The sequence below is a fragment of the Pocillopora damicornis genome, chromosome 14 (assembly GCF_964200805.1).
Source record: "Pocillopora damicornis chromosome 14, jaPocDami1.2, whole genome shotgun sequence".
Lineage (NCBI taxonomy): Eukaryota > Metazoa > Cnidaria > Anthozoa > Scleractinia > Pocilloporidae > Pocillopora > Pocillopora damicornis.
In genome coordinates, this window is record NC_142683.1 from 9,256,124 (window position 1) to 9,279,366 (window position 23,243).

A 23,243-nucleotide genomic window follows, 5' to 3' on the forward strand; every position below is an offset into this window, starting at 1 on the left:
CTTCTTTAGTTTTGTTACCAAACTGCCCTTGTAAATTACGATGCTTCCAGTTTGATCGCACCAAAAACATGATTTTGTTTGTTGGCAACTAAATTGGGCTGCTTCGAGCTTTATGTTGCTGGCTCCTTGCTAAAATACGGTGTTCTCAGCTTTGTAGAACCAAAAACATGTTTTGCTTAGTTTGCCGTCAAATTGGGCATTTTCCAGCATTATTGCAGCGGTTAATGGATTTCTTTTCCAATTTTTAACGAGTGACGCTGAGTTTTACTTGATGGCGCTCAAAAGAACGTTTTAGCCTGTTTTTGGCTAAGTTGCGCTGTTTCAAGCATTATCTTTCTAAGAACAACCTTTACCACTTTTTCTAACATGAAATACGTTTTTGACGCCCTAACTTACCAAAACATCTTTTGGTTTGTTTGCAGCGAATTTGAGCTGGTTTGAGCTTTGTGTCACAAAAGAGAGCGTTTTTCCTTTTCTGTGTTTAAAATAAGCTGCTTTAAGCATTATTGCAGCAAAAACATGTTTTGGTTCCTGTGCCGTAGAATTGCGCTGTTTCTAGCGATATTGCATGGGGAAATGGTTTCCTGCTAGTTTGTAGTGAGTGACGTAGATTTTTAGTTGATTTTATTGATTTTACTAAAAGTAACGTTTCTGCTTGTCTTCTCCTAAGTTACGCTGTTTTCTCGGTTTTGTAACTAAACTACACTTTTGACGTTAAATCCAAAAAAAATCCAATCCTTTATTTAAACACGTGACACCTAGGAGTACAGAAGTTCTCGTTAAAACGTGTACGTGTATGTACAATTAGAAATAAAGCATAATTTCTGTAAGAATACAAGTAATAAGTGAATCTATTAAAAAGCTAAAAACAGGATCGAAAATCATGGACAAGAGCTATCAATTAGAAGTTACAATATTAACAATATTAACAACAATAACGATATTTACAATCACTACCATTAAGCCATGTGGGCTTTAAGAGAACGCTTAAATGAAGCAATATCTTGAGATTCTCTGAGTCTAGGGGGTAGCGCATTCCAAAGTTTACTAGCTAAAAATGAAAAAGACCGATGTAAAAACTCAAGATTAAAAGGAGGTAAATCTAGCCTTGTACTGAGCCCGCGTAAACTATACGGTACATTTCTAAAATGAAAAAAATCACTTGTATAAGGAGCCCCCTTATCATACAAGCACTTATATAACATAACCAACGATTGGAATTGCCTACGATTCTCCAAAGACTTAATGTCGGCCAACTTGAGGAGGAAGTCGTATGACAAAGACTTCGAGAAGCCTAATATAGTTCTTAATATAAAGTAATTAGTTGTCTCTATTTTTGTAGTCTCCGCGTTACCTACTCCCAGTAAAAGAGGACTGCAGTACTCAAGATGAGGGAGGACATAGGCCTTATATAAACGAACTAACACGTCCTTTGAAATAAACTTACGTATTCTCCGCAAAGCCGAAGCCTTTGCGCATCCCTTATTCAGCTGTTGCTTTATGTGCGCTTTAAATGTTAATTTGCTATCTAGGACCACCCCAAGGATTTTGAGTGTGTCCTTTGTATGGACATTAGCATCATTAAGATGGAAATCATACTGGTATGAAGACGGGCCAATAGCGATAGCTTGCGTTTTGGCGGCATTAATCTGTAAAAAATTCATTGAGAACCATCTCGATAGAACGCTCAGATCAGAGTTAATTATATACTGCAATACTGTTGGTGAGACATCAGAGGCGTAATGAGTAGTGTCGTCAGCATATAGCCTCAAGGACGTACTAGTAATAAGATAATTAAGATCATTAACATACAAATTAAATAGGAGAGGACCCAACAGGGACCCCTGTGGTACACCAGTTTTAACGGTTCTCCACGAAGAATATACACCGTCAAGTTTGACTCTCTGTCTTCGTCCAGTAAGGTAAGCGGTCATAGTTTCCAGCGCATCATGCGTAAAACCATATGCCTTTAATTTAGCTAGGAGAAGCGGGTGACAAACAGAGTCAAAAGCTTTACTTAGGTCGATAGCCACCGCTGCAACAGCTTCTCTTCTGTCAAGACAGGCTCTCCAATCTTCAATCAATTTCAATAAGGCCGTGCAACACGAGTGACCCTTGAGAAAGCCAGACAGGTTCGGTGAGAGTCGCCAATGAAAGGCTTCATAGATTTGATCGAACAATACCTTCTCATATAATTTCGATAAGGAAGTCAGAACAGAGACTGGACGATAGCAGGTCTTATCCGTCATACTTTCCTTCTTGAAAACAGGAACAACGTCGCTGCTTTTCCAAACTATTGGCCATTGACGGTTGGTGATAAAATAATTGATTAAACGGGTAACCGGCTCGGCAATAACAGGTGAGGATAAACGAAGTAGCCTCTGAGATATCTTATCGCACCCAACAGCCTTGCGAGGGTCAAGAGAATCCAAAATTTTCCTTATGTAGCCAACATCAACTGGGACGAGGTCAAAAACATCATCACAAGTTTTCTCAGCAATGACTTTAACGCTAGGATGATCAACAAACTCAACCATTTCCTTGCTGTCACCATCACTCCTGGACACCTCGCAAAAGTAGTTGTTAAACATTTCAGCCACCATTCATGAATCGGTAATTACACGCTCATTCTCAATCAGAATTATCTTTGATTGCTTCTTTTCTTTGCTTGGCAACAAAGGTCTTAACTTATTCCAAAACTCACCATGATGTTTAGTGTTTGACGATGCCTCCATGCAGAACGCCTTCAACCCTTTTCGTTTCAGGGATGTGACCTTGTTTCTCTGTTTCTTGAATTCCTCCCAAGAGGTTGTTGTTGGGCTCTTTGCATGTTTCTTAAACAGTCGATTACGACGCGAGATTTCGCGTTGAATTAATGGAGTTATCCATGGCAACTGATCACCTCTGACCCGTTTTTTCTTTATTGGTGCGTGTTTGTCCAACACTTCAGTGTACAATTGAGCCCAATGGTGCCATAGATCATCAACGTCGTCATAAATGTAAGCGGAACTCCAGGGAATAGTTTTTAGGTCATTTAAAAATTTTTCTAAGTCAAATTGTCGCATACTTCTGTATTCAATTTCACGTGCCTTAGCCCTAGGTAATTTATTCTTTCACACCGCATAGATAAGATCGTGATCACTGAGACCCATATGCAAATTACCACAAGTTGCATATCGTTCCGGATGGCTAGCGAGAATGACATCGAGTAAAGACTTTGTTTTTTCAGTCACCCTTGTCGGTTCACTAATTTGGTTTTGCAAACAGAACCTATCACAAAGGTCCATGAGTGAGTTATCCTCAGCAACAACACCGTGCTCCCCAACAAGCAAGTCGATATTAAAATCACCAATCAATAATATTTCCTGACGGCTTGTATACATAAGTTCAATAGCTGATGTAAGCGACGACAAGAAATCAGTAATTTTACAGAATCTATCTTACTGAAAACATGTTTTGGTTTGTTCGCAACGAAATTGGGCTGCTTTGAAATTTAGATCACAAAAAACAACCTCTTTCCTTTTCCCTTGGTTGCTAAAATACGTTGCACTCAGCTTTATAGCACAAAATGCATATTTTTATTTGTTTGCCGTAAAATTTAAATTCAGCCTTATTGAACAGAAAAAGGTTTTCATCCAGTTTGCAGCGAGTCACTTTTAGTTTCACTTGGTTTTAAGCGAAACAACGTTTTCGTTGGCTTTCGTACCTTAAACGCCCAGTTTAAGTACGAAAAAAAAGGAAGAGGCTGTTCTGGCAAACATAATACTGAAAACAGCGTAACTTACCCGAAAATAAACGGAAACGTTGTTTTGAGTAAAATCAAGTAAAATCGAACTGACTCGCTGCAAACTGGCAGAAAACAGCCCAATTTTACAGCAAACAAACTATAAAATGTTTTTTCTGCAATAAAGCCAAACGCAGCGTATTTAAAACACAGAAAGGTAGAAATGCTCTTTTTTGTAACGTAAGGCTCAAGGTAACCTAATTAAGTTGCCAACAAGCCAAAACATTTTTCCGGTGATAGAGAGCGTCCAAAGTGTAGTTTGGTTACGGAAACAGAGAACAAGGTTGTCCTCAGAAAGACGATTCTGAGACAGCGTAACTCAGCCAAAAGAAAGCAAAACCGTTGTTTGAGTAAAATCAAGTTAAAATCAGGGTGACTCCCTGCATACTGGAAGAAGACCTTTTTTTGGTGCAATAAGACTGAAAACAACCCAATATTACAGCAAACAAACCAAACATGTTTTTTTTGTGCTATAAAGCTGAGTCCAACGTGTTTTAGCAAGGAAAAAGCAAAAACGCTTTCTTTTGTGATATAAAACTCAAAGCAGCGCGATTTTGTTGCCAACATACAAAAACGCTACTATGAGAGTCGAAAAAGGGCATTCAGAAACGAAAAACGAGATCGCTGTTTGTTTGTAACAAAATGCTCGAAACATCCGATTTCATTGCCAACACGCCAAAACATGTTTTCGATAAGATAAAGGGTCAAAAGCACAGTTTACGTTGGAAGCCAAGGAAAAGCCTCTTCTCAGAAACATAATGCTGAAAACAACGTAACTTAGCCCAAAACAAACGAAAAGCTTCTTTTGAGCAAAATGAGATAAAAATCAGCATGACTCGCTGAAAACTGGCAGAAAACCTTTTCCCGGTGCAATAACGCTGGAAACAGCCCCATTTTACGGCAAACAAACCCAAACATGTTTTTCCTCCTATAAAAAAACTAAACGCAGCGTATTTTAAACACAGAAAGGCAAAAACGCTGGTTTTTGTGATATACGGCTCAAAGATAATCTAATTTAGTTGCCAACAAACCAAAACATTTTTCCTGTAATATGGAGCATCAAAAGTGTAGTTTGGTTACGAAAACAGAGGTAAAGTTTGTCCTCAGAAAGAAGACTCTAAAACGCCGTCACTTAGCCAGACACAAGTAAAAACGTTGTTTTGAGTAAAATGAAGTAAAAACCAGGGTGACTCGCTGCAAACTGGAAGAAAAACTTTTTCAGGTGCAATAACGCTGGCAACAACACAATTTTACGGCAAACAAACCAAAATATGCTTTTTATGCTATATAGCTGATTCCAGCGTGTTTTAGCAACAAAAAAGCAAAAACGCTTTTTTCGGGTGATGTATAGCTCAAGGAAGCCCAATGTTCTGGTTAACAAAAGATGCAAAACATGTTTTCGGTGCTATGAAGGTTGAAGCGGCGCATTTTGCAACGATAAAATCAAATTGCTCTCTTTTTGTGATATAAGGCTCGAAGCTTCTAATTTAGTTGCAAAAAAAAAGCAAAACATGTCTTCTCTAAGAGAGAGCGTCAAAAGTGCAGTTTAGTTACAAAACAGAGAAAATGGTTGCTCTCAAAAAGATAATGCTGAAAACAGCGTAACTTAGCAGAAGACGAGCAGAAACATTGCTTTTATTAAAATCAAGTAAAAATTTATGTGACTCACCGCAAACCAGCAGGAAACCTTTTTCCCGTGCAGTATCATTGGAAACAGCGCAATTCTACGGCACACAAACCAAAACATGTTTTTCCTGCAATATAGCTGGAAGAAGCTTATTTAAAGACACACGCAAAAAAACGCTCTTTTGATGTGACACAAAGTTCAAACCATCCCCAACTCGCTCCAAACGCACCGAAGCATATTTTTGATAAGTTAGAGCGTCAAAAACGTATTTCATGTAGGGAAATGTGGCAAAGGTTGCTCTAAGAAAGATAGTACTGAAGACAGTGTAACTGAGTCAAAGACAGGCTAAAACGTTCTTTTATAGGCAATCAAATAAAAATCAAGGTCACTCGCTGGCTGGAAGGAGCCTAGTTTGACGCCAAACAAACCAAAACATATCTTTTGTGCTATAAACTTGAGTGGAACGTCTTTTAGCAACGAAAATGCATAGACGCTGTTTTTTGTGATGTAAAGCTCAAGAAGAAGCCCAATTTCGTTCTCAACATACAACATAACCAAAACATATTTTCCGTCTGAATGAAACTTAAAACAGCGTGTTTTCACTTTACGGCAAACAGACCAAACATTTGTTTTTGTGCTATAAAGCTGAGTGTAACATGTTGTAGCCAAGAAAAAGCAAAAACGCTGGTTTTTGCGATATAAAGCTCAAAGAAGCTCAATTTCGTTGCCAACTAACCAAAAGATATTTTCGGTGCTATAAAACTCAAAGCAGCGTGTTTTCCAACGAAACACTAATGGCTGCTTTTTCTGACATAAAGCTGGAAGCTTCCAATTTAGCTGCAACTAAACCAAAACATGTTTTCGGTAAGATAAAAAGTTAAAAGTGTAGGTTACCTACAAAACCGAGAAAATGGTTGCTCTCAGAAAGATAATGCTGAAAACAGGGTAACTAAACTAAAACAGGTCAAAACGTTGTTCTGAGTACCCTAAAGTAAAAATCAGCGTCACTCGCAAAAAACTGGAAAAGAAATCCATTTACCGGTGCAATTACGCTGGAAAAAGCCCAATTTGACGGTAACCAAAGCAAGAACATGTTTTTGGTGCAATAAAGCTGAAAACAGCGTATTCTAGCAATTAAAAAACAAAACGCTATTGAGACTCTTCTCACAAAGATGATGCTGAAAACAACGTAACCTAGCCAAAAACTAGCAAAACCGTTGTCACTCAGCCCATCACAAGAAAAAACGTGGTTTTGAGTAAAATCAAGAGAACAGCAGGGTGACTCGCTGCAAACTGGAAGAAAACCTTTTTCCCGTGCAATAACCATGGAAACAACACAACTTTATGGCAAACAGACCGTTGTGTGAGTGCAACGTGTTTTAGCAAACAAAAAGCAAAAACGCTGCTTTTTGCGATATAAAGCTCAAAGAACCCAATTTTTGTGCCACTAACCAAAACATATTTTCGGTATTATGAAGCTTGAGGCAGCGTGTTTTCTGGCGAAAAACTAAATCGCTGCTTTTTCTGACATAAAGTTCGAAGCTTCCAATTTCGTTGCCAAAAAACCAAAACATGTTTTCCGTATGATAAAGGGTCAAAAGCGAAGTTTAACTCGGAAAAAAAGGAACAGCCTGCTCTCAGAAACATAATGCTGAAAACAGCTTACCATAGCAAAGAACAAACAAAAACGTCGTTTTGAGCAAAATCAAGTAAAATCAAAGTAACTCGCTGCAAACTGGCAGACAACAATTTTCCGGTGCAATAAGACTGGAAACAGCCCAATTTTACCGCAAACAAAGCAAAACGTGTTTCTCCTGCGTATTTTAAACACAGAAAGGGAAAAACGCTTTTTTTTTCTGACATAGGGCTCAAAGCAACTTAAGTTAGTTGCCAACAAACCAAAACATTCTTTCGGTAATATAGAGCGTCAAAAGTGTAGTTTGGTAACGAACAAAGAGGAAAACGTTCTGCTCAAAAAGAAAATGCTGATTACAGCAGAACCTTGCCAAAAACAAGCAAAAACGTTGTTTTAAGTAAAATCAAGTAAAAATCACTGTGACTCGCTGCAGCCTTGCAAAACATCTTTTCCCGTTGCAATAACGCTGGAAACAGGGCAATTTTACAGAAAACAAGCGAACACATGTTTATGGTGTAATGAAGCTGAAAGCAGCGTATTTTAGCATTTAAAAGAGGGAAAACGCTACTTTGCCGTAAGATAAAGCTTAAAGCAGTTTAATTTAGTTGCCAACAGACCAAAACATGTCTTTGCTGCGATAAACCGTGAAAAACCGTAGTCTAGTTACAAAAGAGTACAAAGCGTCGTTCGCAGAAAGATAATGCTGAGGACAGTGGTAACTTAGCCAAAAACAAACGAAAACGTTGGTTTAGTGAAATCAAGTTCTACTTAGGGTGACTAGCTGCAAAGAGGCAGAAACGTTTCTTCGATGCAGTTACGCTTGAAACATGTTTTTGGGGCGATACAGCTGAAAGCAGCGTATTTTAGAAACCAAAAGGCGAAAACACTTTTTTTGTGAGCTTTAACTCACAATCGCCCGGTTTAATTGCAAACAAATAAAAATATGTTTTCCATTCGATAATGCTCAAAACATCGTAAGTCGGAAATTCCACTCAGATGCTGCAAGGCTACACCAGTAATTGCCTAGGGTTATAGTTAGGGTTAGGGTTAGGGTTAGGGTTACGGTTAGGGTTAGGGTTTGGGTTTGGGTTTGGGTCAGGCTTAGGGTTTGGTTTGGTTAGGTTTGGCTAACCCTTCGTGTTTGTAGAATCTTTTTATGTGCAGATGTACAGCTAGAACCGGGGAATGAACAAGAGATAAGAACTAGAACAGATGGAGGTTACGAACAGAATTCCGGAAGCCCTAGAATCCTGGAGGGGTGAAAAGAAGTACAGGGGACTTCTAAGATAAGTATGGCTCGTTCCGTACAAGTGCCAGAGGCAGGACAGACTCTTGTTCGGGTGGCCAACTTCCCCGACAAAGCTCTCACCTTACGATCACCTCTCCCTGTTGCTTAATACCATACCGTCAGTGGTGTAAGTGGCAGTGCTACTCCTACAGAAATTGGCGTTAGTCCAGCAGCACCTAACCATCCATACTGCTCAGTTATAGACAGAAATATTGGGGATGATAAGCAGGAAAGTACAGAAAGAGAGAATAGAAGGGCAAACGTTATCCAGCCAAGTTCAGATGGGCTTTCAGATGAGCAGAAAAGTCAATGTTCCCTACTGATAGACCAATATGAGGACATATTTGCAAGTAACGATTCTGATTTAGGATGATTAGATCTTATGAAACACGACATTAATACTGGTGGTGAGCATGCTCCCATTAAGCAGCTTCCTCGTCGCATACTACCGCACCAGGGGGAGATCATAGATCAACAGCTGGACGAGCTGCTAGCGAATGGTAGAGTTGAAGATTTGCAGAGCCCCTGGAGCAGTCCGGTTGTTTTGGTAAGGAGACATGATGGAAGTTACCGTATGTGCATTGATTACCGCAAACTGAATTTGTGTACATAGAAAGATGCAATACCGTTAGGGAGGACCGATGATGTCTTGGAAGCGCTGGGTGGTGGCCCATGGTTCTCCTGTCTGTATTTGGCGTCTGGGTATCGGCATATGCAAGTAAAAAAAAGAGGAAAGAGCCAAAACAGCATTCTCGACCCATTGTGGACAATTCCAATAAAGGGTTATGCCTTTTGGACTCACGAATGGACCAGCTAGATTTACCAGATTGATGAATCTAGCACTCAGTCAACCGACTTCGACACACTGTCTTGCGTATTTGGATGATATTATTATCTGGGCCCCTTCCCTCGAGGAACATCTGCATCGCCTACGGTTATTATTTGACAGGATACGAACTGCTGCTCTTAAGCTGAAGCCAACTTAGTGTCGGTTTCTAAAGAGAGAAGTTTCCTTCGCAGGGCATGTTGTCTCTTCAGATGGCATCAAAACTGACCCTGACAAGGTCCAGACTGTCAGAACTTGGCCAACCCCAGTAGACATCAAAGAGCTCCAAAGCTTCAGTGGTCTTGCCATTACTATAGGCGGTTTATTTCTGGATTCTCGATCGTGGCAGAACCACTCTACGAATTGTCGAAGAAGGGTGTTTCTTTCCAGCGGCAGACGGAACAAGAAAGTGCCTTCAATGAACTGAAACATCGCTTGACCATTGCACCCGTCTCGGCATATCCAGATTTTAGTTAGTCCTGCTGATGCAGGATTATTCGTAGTTGACACAGATGCCAGCCAACCCTTGGGCATTGGCGCCGTTTTATCTCGATTGCAACGCAATGACACTGAGCGTGTGATAGCTTACGGGAGTCGTTCTTTGAATGAGCAGGAAAAGAACTATTGCTGGACTCAATATGTGGACCATTTTCGCTATTACTTGGTGGGACAACAAATTGCGCCTGAGGACTGATAATCACTCATTAGTCTGGCTAATGTCTTTTAAAGAGCCTCAAAGGCAAGTGGCCTGTTGGCTAGGGCGCTTACAGTATGATTCTGAGATACGACGTCACCCGGGGAGGTTACACAACAATGCAGACGCCTTGTCTAGAAGGCCCAGACGACAACATGGGAATAGTCCATCGTGTACTCCAACAGGATTATCCCAAGTTACGGTTGTTGCTAGAGACCTTCCGATCGGTGAAACCCCACGTGAAGTGAGAAATTGTTGGTACCCACTTTGTACTTGGTACGTACTTGGTCAGTCTTACCAACAGGGCTGAGGTGTTTGCAATGTCCAACCAGCGTGCCACAACCTCTGCAAAGGTGCTTGTAAGGAACTGGATCTGCAGATCTGGTGTGTGCCTGACAGCATTCATAGCTATCAAGGCCGTAATTTCGAGTCAAGAACATTCTCGGAAATGTGCCAAATCTGCACAAAACCTTAAGGACCATGTTGAAAGCTAGAGTTGAAGATAATCCAGCTACACGGGATGAGCACCTCGATTTTTGCCTGATGGCCTATCGCAGTAGTGTTCATTCCTCCACGGGGCACAACCCGTCCGAGCTCATGTTCGGTAGAGAGATGAGGATACCTTTGGATGTAATGGTTGGCGGTGCCGAAGACAATGAGTGTTCCTACACTGATTTCGTTGCTGTAGTACAAGTTGCACAAGTTGCAGAATACTTAACTGCTTGAGGTAGCTCAAATGGTCAAACTAGCTACACGTCTTCAACTGCACCATGAAGCTGAATTGGTTCCAATAGTTCAAATTGTCTAACTGGCTTAATCTATTCGACTGGCCAAAAGCATCGAACCAGCGAAGACCGCTAATCTGACAGCAAAAAATGCCAAATCTTTCTCGATTCTTTGAAGGAGTTCAACTTGTCAAATTTGCTCAAGTTGTCTAACTGCATAGGATGCAGAAAGCTTTATAGGTTCAATCTAGAAATCTCCACAATGTAGCTAAATTTGTCGAAGTGGTTGAAATGGTCCAAGTAGTTGAAATTGTTCCACTGGTTTGGTGGTCAAACTAGTGAACAAAGTTGCAGAATCTATCGTAATTCGTTGAAGTCGTTCAAATTGTGAAAGTAACTCATAATTCTTGAAACTGCAGAGAAACTGTACAATCTAGCTGAATTGTTTCAAGTAGTTAAAATTATCAAAGTAGCAAGTAGAAGTGGTTGAAATGGTCCAAGTATCCGTTCCCTTATTTCTTTCCAACAGAAGTGAGATATTACTTTATACAACTCATCACAAATCATTTTACTGCAATACCTTATATTATAATATTACATACATATTATGTGTTAAAATATTACCAGGGGTTATCGTTGGTTTCCTTGAGTTCTATTTGATATGATGTAATTCCTTTTCTGCTTCTAAAATATTGCCATCGTCAAAGTATCTTGCATATTTTGAATAAATATTATCTATAAATATTTTGTACAAATATTCTCTAGTCATCAAAGTAATATGCATCATCATCCAGTTCACTATATCACTATCACTAAAGCTATTATCATAACTGTCATTGCTATCTGAATAATAGTTTGGACTATCATATGCATAATCACCATCTTTACTACTATGATAGCTACTATCATCTGGATATACTTGCCGATAATCCATGTATACCAATACATTAGATAAAAATCAAAGATTTTCCAAGAACTGTCATGGCACATGGATTCCAGGAAATGATACATATTATATCAAAAAGCCAGCGCCAAATTACCGCGCAAAAATAACATGAGAAAATCATTGATATCTACTGAATATACCGTATACTACTATCTTAGCTAGTTTAACCACTTGGATTAGATTGTGCAGTTTGCGCAATAGAACCATTTAAGCTAGTTATGCATGGTGTACAGTTGAACCATTTCAACTACCTCAACTAATTAAGAAAAATGATGCAATCTGTCCAGTTGTTTAACCGTCTTCCATGGTTTGACTATTTAACAAGTCGAATCAATCAAAAAAGTTCACAATTCCAATTTCTTCAAGAAACTTAGCTAGCTTAAATTTTTCAACTGCTTAAAACACAAATAAACTGGATAAATTGCAAAAGTTATTTTAATTGGTGGAAGTGACTCACGTGATCAAAGAGGCCTAAGTAGTTCAATTGGACAAAAATACATAATAAGCTTAATTGGCTTAACTGCACAATCTGAACAATCTAGCTGAAATGGTTTCTACTGCTTAACAGTAAAAGGTCAAGTCAAAAATTGCACAATCTATTTGAACCGGTTGGAGTATTTTTAATGGTCAAATTAACTTCAATGAATGAGTGGCACAAGCTGCACAATCTAGCTGAGTTTCTTGAAGTATTAAAAACAGTCAGACTATTTTAATTGAATGGACTTGTAAAGTGGTAAAACCAGTCAGTCATGCCCATTATGCCCTGTGGCACGTAGGGTGGCTACCAAGGATCGCCACATCTGACACTTCTGGGCCATCTTCTGGATAGAGTCCCTCGTGTGTTCCATGGTCTTGAGCCCTGCCTCCACAGATCGGCGCCAGGTGTTTCTTGGTCTTCCCCTCTTCTGCTTTCCTTCAGGTGTCCAATGAAGGGCTGTGCGAGTGATATTGTCCTGCTCTCTCCTCCTGACGTACCCAATCCATCTCCATCGCCTTCGCATGATGATGGTCTCCACGCTTTCTTGATTGCAGCGGGCGAGAAGCTGTTGGTGGGAGAAGGTGTCAGGCCAAAACATTTGCAGGATTCCCCCGAGGTTCTTTGTGTGGAAGACTGACATCTTGGTGTTCACTCTTTGTCATCCTCAAGTATTCAGTGCCGTATAGTAGGGTGGACATCACACAGCTTTTGTAGACCTTCAGCTTGATCTTGGTGCTGTACTGAAAGGACTTCCACACGTTGTTGAGCATTCTGAGTGCGTTTCTGGCATTGTTGAGACGGTTCTTGATGTCACTCCATGCTCCTCCATCATGGCTTCCTGTGCTGCCCAGGTATGTGAACTCTTCAGTTGTTGGCAAATCTTCTCCGTTCACTTGACCTGGTTTAGGGTTGGACACGTTCAGCAGCATCACTTCTATCTTCTTTTGGCTAATCTTCAGGCCAACCTACTGTGCGTAAGTGTTGAGTCGGGTCGTCTTCTTCTGCACGTGTTGGTGAGCATGGGAGACCAAAGCTAGATCAACTGCAAAATCTAGGTCCTCCAGCGTAGAGAAGACAGTCCTTCTGATGCCCCGTAACTGATCTTCTGTTGTGCACCTGATTACCCAGTCAATGGTCATGGTTGAAGAGCATCGCCGACACCGTACAGGCTTGTCTAACGCCAGCCTTCTGTTGTTGTACAGGCTTGTCTAACGCCAGGATCCGTCTTTCTTTTAAAAATTACATGTGTTTATAAAATGACTGACTTTTGAAAAGAGCGATTTCTCTGGCAAAATGCCATAACACATGAATAGCGTACATATTGTTTATAGTCTTGTAAATAATAAAGTTCGTCGTCATCAACCGATGATTCACCTTCTGAATCGAGGCCTTGAAATATAAGTTCTAGAGACTCATCACCATCGTCATATTGATAATCAATTAACAGCAGTAAAAGACTGAATCCAAATTGGGAATGTCATTAAAAATCTCTTGCATTAGCATCATCATCACAATGAGCAAGTTGCTGTCCATGATATACGGTAACAACATGTGACTGCTTTCCATCTCTTCCAGCACGTCCTGTCTGTTGATGTTGATCAAGTAATGTTCTTGCTTGTCCCCAGTTAACAACATATCCAATATCAGGGAAGTCAACACCCATATTGAGAGCAGTACTTGTAATTATAATTCTTTTCTGGTCATCCTCTCTGAGAGATTGAAATATTTTGTCTTTGTTTTGCTTCTAAGACAGGGAATGAAAAACTTCAATCAGTAGGTCTTTTCTATCTGTAGAAGTTCTTGGAAATAGGCACTTTTTCCAACTTTATGCAAAAGTTCACTGAATAAATAGCTATGGCTCCTACCTAAAGTGTTACAAAATATTATCGTCTTTGGCATGTCAGAACCATGTTCTTCCAATAAATTAGCTAGCAAGTTTAGATGACAACTCATTTCCTCTTTCTGTGTTTCAACAATGGAAAACCGAAGGTTCTTCTTGTTTGAGCAGATGAAAACCTTTGTTGGTGAATCCAGCAAGAGTACTTGACATATAATTTGTCGAGTCACCAAATCAGCTGTTTCTGTTAGGGCTAGTACTAGGACATCTGAGGAGGAAAAATCAGAACTAAGGCTCCCTAGTGCACATGTTCTTAAAGCTGTTGCACGCACTAGGTGGAGTTTACGACTCCCACAAAAACTTTCAAATTGATAAATACTTGAATTTCTATCTTTTGAAAACGACAATATTCTACATTGTCCTACTATACTCTAGCAATTTTTGTACTTTCAAGAGAGCAGAATTCTCGCACGTTTTTTTGAAAACAGTCTCAATAAACCATGAATCCTAGTTACGATCCTTGATTAAACTGTCTGCTTATACGCATGATTAGGCTTTCTACTGGGAAGACAACTGAACGTTCTGAAACGACTGTACAGCCTACGATTGAAAATATCATATTAGCTTACTTTCCTCTCAAAGAGATCGAAGCTGGGACAATTTCCCGTTGCACTTCGGAATACTTCTGTTGTTCCTCGTTTGCCCTTTTTCTTTTTTCGCGATCTGCCATGATAAAACACGGAGAGCTTTGATCGAAATTAGAAAACAAGATAAATTTTACCTTAAACCCAAAAAATCATACGGAATTGATATTTGACGGTCTTTACCTTCCGCCAGTCCACGTCTACGTCTACCGTATTTGTTGCCACGAAGCGCTGTGGGTAGTGTCACTATTTCATCCATTTAATTCAATTCAGCAAATTCGTCCTGTACTCTCGGAACAAAGAAAAATAGCCGCAAAGTAGTTAAAAACATGTTGTTTGTAAGGAGATAAAGTTGAAAAAATGTTTTTCAACTGGAAACAAGCAAAAACTGACTCCGGTGCTGTAAGACTGCAGAAAGCGTTGCTCAAATTCAAAAAAGCGAAAAACAGCCCAGTTGTCGTTGCAAAGGTAAAAAAACATGTTTCTGGTGCAAAATGCTTCAAACAACAAAATTGAGTGCAGAGCAAACCAAACATACTTTCGGTGCATTAAAAAAGAGCTTAATTTGGACTTAACATCGTTTCGAGTGAAGTAAAGCTAAAATGAGCGTGACCTTCTGCAAACGGGCAAAACACCTTTTTCTGCTGCAGAAACGCTTAAAACAGTGTAATTAAGGAACAAAAAAGGAGAAAACCTTTTTTTTTTTTCTATCCAATAACTGTGAATGAGCGCAATTTTCCCGCAAAGAAACGAGAGTGGGTTTTCGACGCAATAAACCTGAATAAAAAAGTATAGTTCAGTTAAAAAAAGCAAAAACGCTCTCAAAAAGACAAAGCCCAGAACAGCGTACTTTACAAAAAAAAAAGTAAAAACATCGTTTTGAGTGACACCAAGATAAAGTCCGGCAGACTTGCTGCAATCTGGCAGAAATCATTTTTTTCAGTGCAATAACGCTGAGAGCAGCGCAATTCTTCGGCAAACAAGGCAAAATAACAGTAATAACAACCCCATTTTGTTAGAAAAAAACAAAGCAAAACATGTATTCGGTGCGATAAAACTGAAAAAAGCGCAGTTTAGTTACAAAAAGGCAAAAACGTTTTTCTTAAAAAACTGACCTTGAAAAGAGCGTTGTTTACCTAAAAAAAAGAAAAAACGTTTAAGGATATCAGAGAAATATTAAGGTGTTTCGCTGCAAAGTAGCAGAAAACCTTTTTTCGGTGAAATGACGCTGGAAAGAGCGCTATTTGGCGGCAAACAAAGTAAAATTTGCTTAAGGCTCGATAAAGGTAAAACGAGCGTATTTTAGGAGAGGGAAAAATTGGTGATTTTCTTTTTAGATAAAGCTTAAAGCAGCCCACTTTAGTAACAAACAAACAAAAATTTTTCTTCCTCCGAGTTTTCATGCAGATTCAGTGGCTGTGGAAATAGAAAGACATCCTTGTTAACTTCCTCGTTTTTTCAGCTCTTCATAAGTAACTGACGTGGTCACAGCTGATGGCACTGTGGATTACATCCAAAATTACCAGATCGGGTTCAGTAGAGGAACATTCCGCACTTTTGTTTCGGCAATCGACGATGTCTTAAATTTTAGTGGCAGAGCTTCTTGGATCTCCGTTATTTCGATGAGCACATCCAGATGTTTTTGCCGGATATGCCTGCACTTTTTATCGCTCATATAAATCACACTCCAAAAAGTCAAAGTTAACATCAGAGTCAATTTCCTGATCAGTTTCACTGCTACTGTCTTAACTGTAGTCGTACAGTTGATCATCTTCCTCCTCTGCTGCTCTGGCGCTAAAATAGTCTTCTAGAGATACTTTTTCGCAGTTCAGGAAGTATGAGAATTCACGACTTTGAAATTGCATTTTGAAACTTGATAATGAAGTATTACGAAGCGTTTGTTTGTTCCTTTGTGGGTGCAAATGTTTTCTGGCGTAAATGACGTAACTAGGGAAACCAAAGCAGATGGCTAGACGCACAAGGTCCAGAGGAGTTTGAAACTTTAAAGTTTTCTCAGTTTGCGAACTAAGAGACTCGTTAATACTTTTGACAATTTTAAGTTTAAGGATGTTTGCGTTGAACTTGCACTTGGCAAGGTTTAGTGCTAAAGACTAAGAGCTCCTAAAATGCCAAGATCTGCATACAGTAAATAATATGCGGCTTCGCTGAGAAACACTCGTTTTGCGCCGGCTAACTAGGGTGGGGACATTGAGCCGGATATCTGTTGCCAAAGGATTCACAAAGATTCGGCTCGTTAACTTCGTAAAGCGATAAGGATTTCTATTTTGCAAGATAAAGATTGTTTATTAGAAGTAATGCACGTGCTCAAACTGAGCTCCTCTGGAACTTATGAAACACGTCGTGCTCACTGAATTCCTTGTAAAAATAAAATAAAATAAAAAATCCTGAGGGAAAGAGCTGTGATTTTCCGTGAATGTTTCCTTTTTTATAACAACTACCATATTTCGCTTATATTCCGTAAGAAGTATACTATACAAACACCATTCTCACAATAATTTATTAAGAAGCTGACAAACGCAAATAACAGGGTAAGCTGGATTGTACAAAATAAGCTAGCACCTTAACAAACAAATCTAGCGTGTTCTAGAAGCAAGCCTCTACCGTGTCAGCCAGAAACAACCTATGGCTACAACACGCTATCTAAAATCAATTGTTTTCAAGCGCATATCTGCACCGTAGGTGCGTCATGCCATTAGCGTGTGAGCGTGTTATAGCGTGCAATGTGTGCGCGTTTACCTAGTTTTCTGAAGCCCCGTAGAGGGTCACATTTTAACTAGTTGAACTTAATTAGCTAGTTTGTGCAGTTTTATGTAGGTTAATTCCCTTTGCTAGTCTAAGCATTTTAACTAATAAAACTAATTCCCCTAGTTTGGTGCATTTTGTCCAGTTCAGGCATTTCAGCGATTATTTTAGCCAGTCGAATTATTCAAGTTAGTTTGACCATTTTAACGAGTTCAATTGTTTAAGTTGGTTTTTGTGTATTTTAACGGTTCTGTTCATTTGAAACATTTTCAGCGATTCTGGCCATATAACGAGTTCAAGCGTTTCGGCCAATTCGTGTATTTTGTCCACTTCGACTGTGACAGCTAGGTTGATCTTCCTAACCACTTGAACCGACTCATTTAGTAAGTGCCCCTCGTCCAAATGTATCCTGTGAGCTTATTTGAGCAATTCAAATAGTTTAAACAACTCAGCTGCTTTGTGCATTTTGGCCAGATGTTTTTGCTTTTTTTGACCAATCTAACGAGTTGAACTAATTAAGCTACTTTTACATTTATTTCCACGAACAGTTTTAGCTAGTTTAACCGTCTTATCCAGTAAAACCAATTTGAAAAATTTTTGCTTTACTATAAATGCAGATAAACAGTTTGGTACTCTGCAAATTAGCCGCAAAATACCTAAAACATATTTAGCACTAGGAGATAAAGCTAAAAAAAACATTCAGCAAAAAATCGAAAACTGTTCTCCGTGCCTTAAAGCTTAATCAGTGAAAATTAGTCACAAGCGAATTGGCATGTTTTCAATACAATCAAGGTTGAAACAGCGTAATTTACTAGGAAAGGCGATAAAATCCTGTTTACAGTGAGATTAGGTCAAATCACGTGATTAGCTGCAAACAAGCGGAAAATCTTTACCAGTGCGATAAAGCAAGAGACAAGATAATTCAGTGGAAAACAAGCACAAGAGACCAAATTTAAATGCATGGAAGCCTAAAACTTAAATCTCAGTGAGACAAAGCTAAAACTGGTATCATTTAGCCGCAAATAAGTGAAAACAAGTTTTTTTGTACGATCAAGCTTAAAACGGTGTGATCTAGTGGCAAACAAGAAGCGTTTTCATCTAGATAAAGCTAAAACTGACGTCAGTTAGAAGGATTTTAACCAGTTAAGGCAAGTTACCTTGTGCATTTTGTTCACAAGAATCTGGCGAGCTAACTTGACTCTTATAACCAGTTGATCCAATGAAGCTACTCTGTGCACTACGTCTAGAAAAGCCATAGCTAATTTGGTCATTTCTGGTAATAATTTGACCATTTCGACACATCGCTACTTTGTGCAAATGAACGGTACAAGCTAACCTGACTATTATAACCAATTGATCCGAATCAGCTACTCTTTGCAAATCCTCCACATGCGCCGTCTGTTTATTCAACGAAGGAAGATATAACGATGCCACAATAGCCTCTACGGGCTTACACAGTACAATGACAGCTGATATCCCGGATGCATGCACAGGTGTTATGTTAGGTTTTTTTTTTTAAAAAAGGTCAACTTACGGTTAAATCAAAATCGTTGTGTTGTCTGACTACGTTACAATACCCTCGTCTCAAGGTTTCTCTGTTTCAAAAGAGTAGATAGTCATCATGTTCTTTAGTGATGACCTATACAGTGTGTTCTACTGTGTGATTCCAAGCTTGCGCATGACTTGTTGAAGTACGCCAGACCTAAAAATTTGGAACTTTGGTCAGACTGGATAGAACTTGGAAGACTTATCAGTGTAAAAAACTAGGATTTAGCTCTGCCAATAACCTTTGCTTTCATCCTCCTCTAGCGCTCTAGGAGACATTTTATGGTCTCTTGCCTGCGATAACGGCTGTCATTTCAACAAGTCCATCACTCCACCAGTGGACTCTTGTTCGAAATGTGAAGAGTGCCTTCAAATGCACAACAGCCCTACAAAAGCAATTGTTCGTGGTTCAACGAGCCCTTTCCTACGAGTAGGATAACTCTTGAGTGCAGGAATGTAAAACTACATATGACATTGGGTACTTCACTGACGAAAGTGGAACGGATATTTATCCAAAAACTATTCAGTCGCCTTTCACTGAGAAAGCAACGTGTCCTATATGGATCTTGATTTCTACAGGTGGATACCAAGCCCTGGGTAAGTGTTGTTCCATTGAAGATACACGTTCCCCTAAACTTGAGTAACCAGTTTCATGTACTTGATTGAAATGATTATTTGAGGCAAAAACTAAGATCCTTTGATCTCATCTTTTTTCATAGAAACCACTGTTGGGTCTCATTCAATGGGTTCTTGGAGGCGTATAATGAGGTTTTTTCACGAAAGGTACCAAGTTTACTGATTGCCTATCAGGTGGAAAATGGAGTTTACTTTTTGTACAGGATATTGCATGCGGCAGCATAGGGTTCGGGCTGAGTGTGTGTGTGTGTGGGTGAGGGTGGCAAAAGGCGGGGGGGTTTTCAATAACATATTATGCTGAATTTTTCTATTAAATCATGCATGATTATTTTCTATCCAATCCAAGCTAATACTACAACCCATCGGATGCTTTATTCGTAATTATATTACATCCAAAGTTTTTTTATTCCGGAATGAATAGCGTTCTACTTCTCATATCGCTCTTTGTTACACAAACTGAGACGACCTACTTGTTGAATTAGACGCTTCAAGAGCGTTTACCCGGACTTCATATCGCAATATCAGTTCGTACTCTACAAGTATCGAACACACTCACCCCGGCATGTTTATTTGTTTAGTGTGTTAGTACCGTAGTACTCGGTACAGACGCTAACAACGGCATGTTTATTTTCTTAGTACGTTAGTACCGCAGTACTCGGGACGGACAACTTATCACGGCTTCTTCTTCATCTGTTTAGTGGGCTAGTACGTTGAAGGTGTATTACTTGGCATAGACTCAACTCATCGCGGCTTTTTCTTCATTTTTTTAGGGCGCTAGTACGTTAGTACTGAAGTACTTGGTACAGAAAACTCATCACGGCTCATCTAATGCCTTAGTACGTTACCACCGTAGTACTCGGCACAGACACTCACCACGGCATGTTTATTTAATTGGTACGCTAGTACCGTAGTACTCGGCCCGGACAACACATCACGGCTTCTTCGTCTTACGTTTAGTGTCTTAGTCCGTAAGTGACGTAGCACTCGGTACAGACACTTTCCGTGGCATGTTCATTTGCTTAGTACGTTAGCACCGTAGTACTCAATACGGACAACTCATCACGGCTTGTTCTTCATTTGTTTAGTGCGCTAATTCTTTAGTACTGTAGTACTTGGTACAGACAACTCATCACAGCTTGTTCTTCATTTATTTAGTGCGCTAGTACGTTAGCATTGTAGTACTTGGCACGGACAACTCATCAGGGTTTGTTCCTCATTTGTCTAGTGTCCTAGTACGTTAGTACCGTAGTACTCGATACAGACACTCACCACGGCGTTTATTTGCTTAGTGCGTTAGTACCGTAGCACTCGATACGGACAACTCTTCACGGCTTGTTCTTCATTTGTTTAGTGTGCCAGTACACTACTACTGCAGTACTTGGTACAGACAACTCATCACGGCTCGGTTTTCAATTGGTTTAGTGGGTAAGTACGTTAGTACTGTAGTACTTGGTATAGACAACTCCTCGCGGTCTTTTCTTTATTTGTTTAGTGCGCTACTACGCTTGTACTGATGTACATGGTAAGGACAACTCATCACGGCTGGTTCTTCATTTTTTTAGTGCCTTAGTACGTTAGTACCGTAGTACTCGGTACAAACACTAACCACGGCATGTTTATTTGCTTAGTAGGTTAGTACTGTAGTACTCGATACGGACAAATCATCACGGCTTGTTCTTCATTTCTTTAGTGCGCTAGCACATTCCTACTGTAGTACTGGGTACAGACAACTCATCAGGGCTTGTTCTTCATTTGTTTAGTAGGCTAGTACGTTAGTAATGTAGTACGTGGTATAGACAACTCATCGCGGTTTTTTTCTTCATTTGTTTAGCGTGCTACTACGTTAGTACTGAAGTACTTGGTACGGAAAACTCATCACGGCTTGTTAGTGCCTTAGTACGTTAGTCCCGTAGTACTCGGCACGGAAAAGTCATCGCGGCTTGTTCTTCATTCCTTTAGCGCGTTAGTACGTTAGTAACGTAGTACTCGATACAGACACTCACCATGACATGTTTATTTGCTTAGTATGTTAGCGCCGTAGTACTCCACACGGAGAACTCCTCACGGCTCGTTGTTCATTTGGTTTGCGCGCTAGGACGTTAGTACTGTAGTACTTGGTACAGACAACTCATCACAGGTTGTTCTACCTTTGTTTATTGGGCTGGTACGTTAGTATTGTTGTACTTAGTGCGAACAACTCATCACGGCCTGTTCTACATTTGTTTAGTGCCCTTGTACGTTAGCATCGTAGTACTCGGTACAGACGCTAACAACGGCATCTTTATTTGCTTAGTACGTTAGTACCGTAGTTCTCGGGACGGACAGCTCATCACTGCTTGTTCTTAATTTGTCTAGTGTGCTAGTAAACTAATAGTGTAGTACTTGGTACAGAAAACTCATCACAGCTTGTTCTTCATTTGTTTAGTGCCTTAGTACGTAAGTACTGTAGTACTTGATACGGACAACTCATGACGGCTTATTATTCATTTGTTTAGTGCCTTAATACGTTAGTGCTGTAGTACTTGGTACGGACAGCTCATCACAGCTTGTTCTTCATTTGTTTAGTGCCCTAGTACGTTAGTACCGTAGTACTCCATACAGACACTCACCACGGCATGTTTATTTGGTTACTGCGTTAGTACCGTAGTACTCGATAAGGACAACTCCTCACGGCATTTTCCTGATTTGTTTAGTGCGCTGGTACGTTAGTACCGTAGTGCTCGGTACAGACACTCACCACAGCAGGTTTATTTGCTTAGTACGTTAGAACCGTAGTACTTGGTACGGGCAACTCATCGCGGCTCGTTCTTTATTTGTTTAGTGCGCTAGTACGTTCATTTCCTTTATCTATTTAAGTTGGTTCAAGTAGATCAAATGGTCAAACTAGCTTTAATGATTTAGCTCGACAAAAGGCATAACTAGCTCAATTGGATCAACTGCAGAAACTGTACGATGCAGCTCAAATGGTTCCACCGGTTAAATAGTCAAACTGGCAAAAGCAGTAAAACTGCACAAGTTGCACAATATATCTGATAAACTGCAAAATTAAACTGAATTGCCGAATTAAACTGAATTACCGCACAGGATGCATTAGAAATCTCCACAATGTAGCTGAAATGGTTGAACTGCTTTGGTAGTCAATCTAGCAAACAAACTTAAACTGGGAAACTTACACAGTCTATCTTGATTGGTTGAAGTCGTTGAAATCAGAGGCCCTGAACCTCCTTTTAACGGACTTTAGGGACTGGGGAAGGCAGTGACACCAATGACTCGGACCCAGAACTGAGCAGATCATCTGAAAGCACCTCGGAGGGCCGTTTCTGTAGGCTAAGGCATAGGACATCTCAATGTCAGGGGGCCAGGGGTCCCCAAGAGCACGATCATTATCGCCAACGGTTGAACTGTCATTTACACTATTAACTAATTCACCAATCTCCACACTTTGATTATTTGGCATAATTACCACAGCATAACTAGAATTACCTATGTCATCGCTTAAGTTATCTAATGAGGCATTACAAGCATCACATGTGTTGCTGCTTAACATATTTATTGCAGCAATATTACTAGCATTATTTACATTACCATTGCAATTACTACCAGATGCATTGCTTAAATTATCAGCTCAATCAGAAGAGCCAACACTATCTGGATCCACTGGGCCCACCTCAAAAGGGTCCCCGCCACCCAAAGGAGTCTCGACCTGAGCGGAAACACAGTCCGGAGCTGGACCCTCCCGGGCGTCGACGTTCCCCCACAGTTGACAACATTCACTGAGTAAGTGCTCCATCTCCTTACAGCACCGGCATCTACC

At 40.0% G+C, this 23,243-nt stretch overlaps 1 pseudogene; it reads right to left on the reverse strand.

The window, feature by feature from the left end:
- Nucleotides 1-2,603: 2,603 nt before the first annotated feature.
- On the reverse strand, nucleotides 2,604-12,933 carry LOC149034342 (uncharacterized; annotated as a pseudogene).
- Between the last annotated feature and the right edge of the window lie 10,310 nt (nucleotides 12,934-23,243).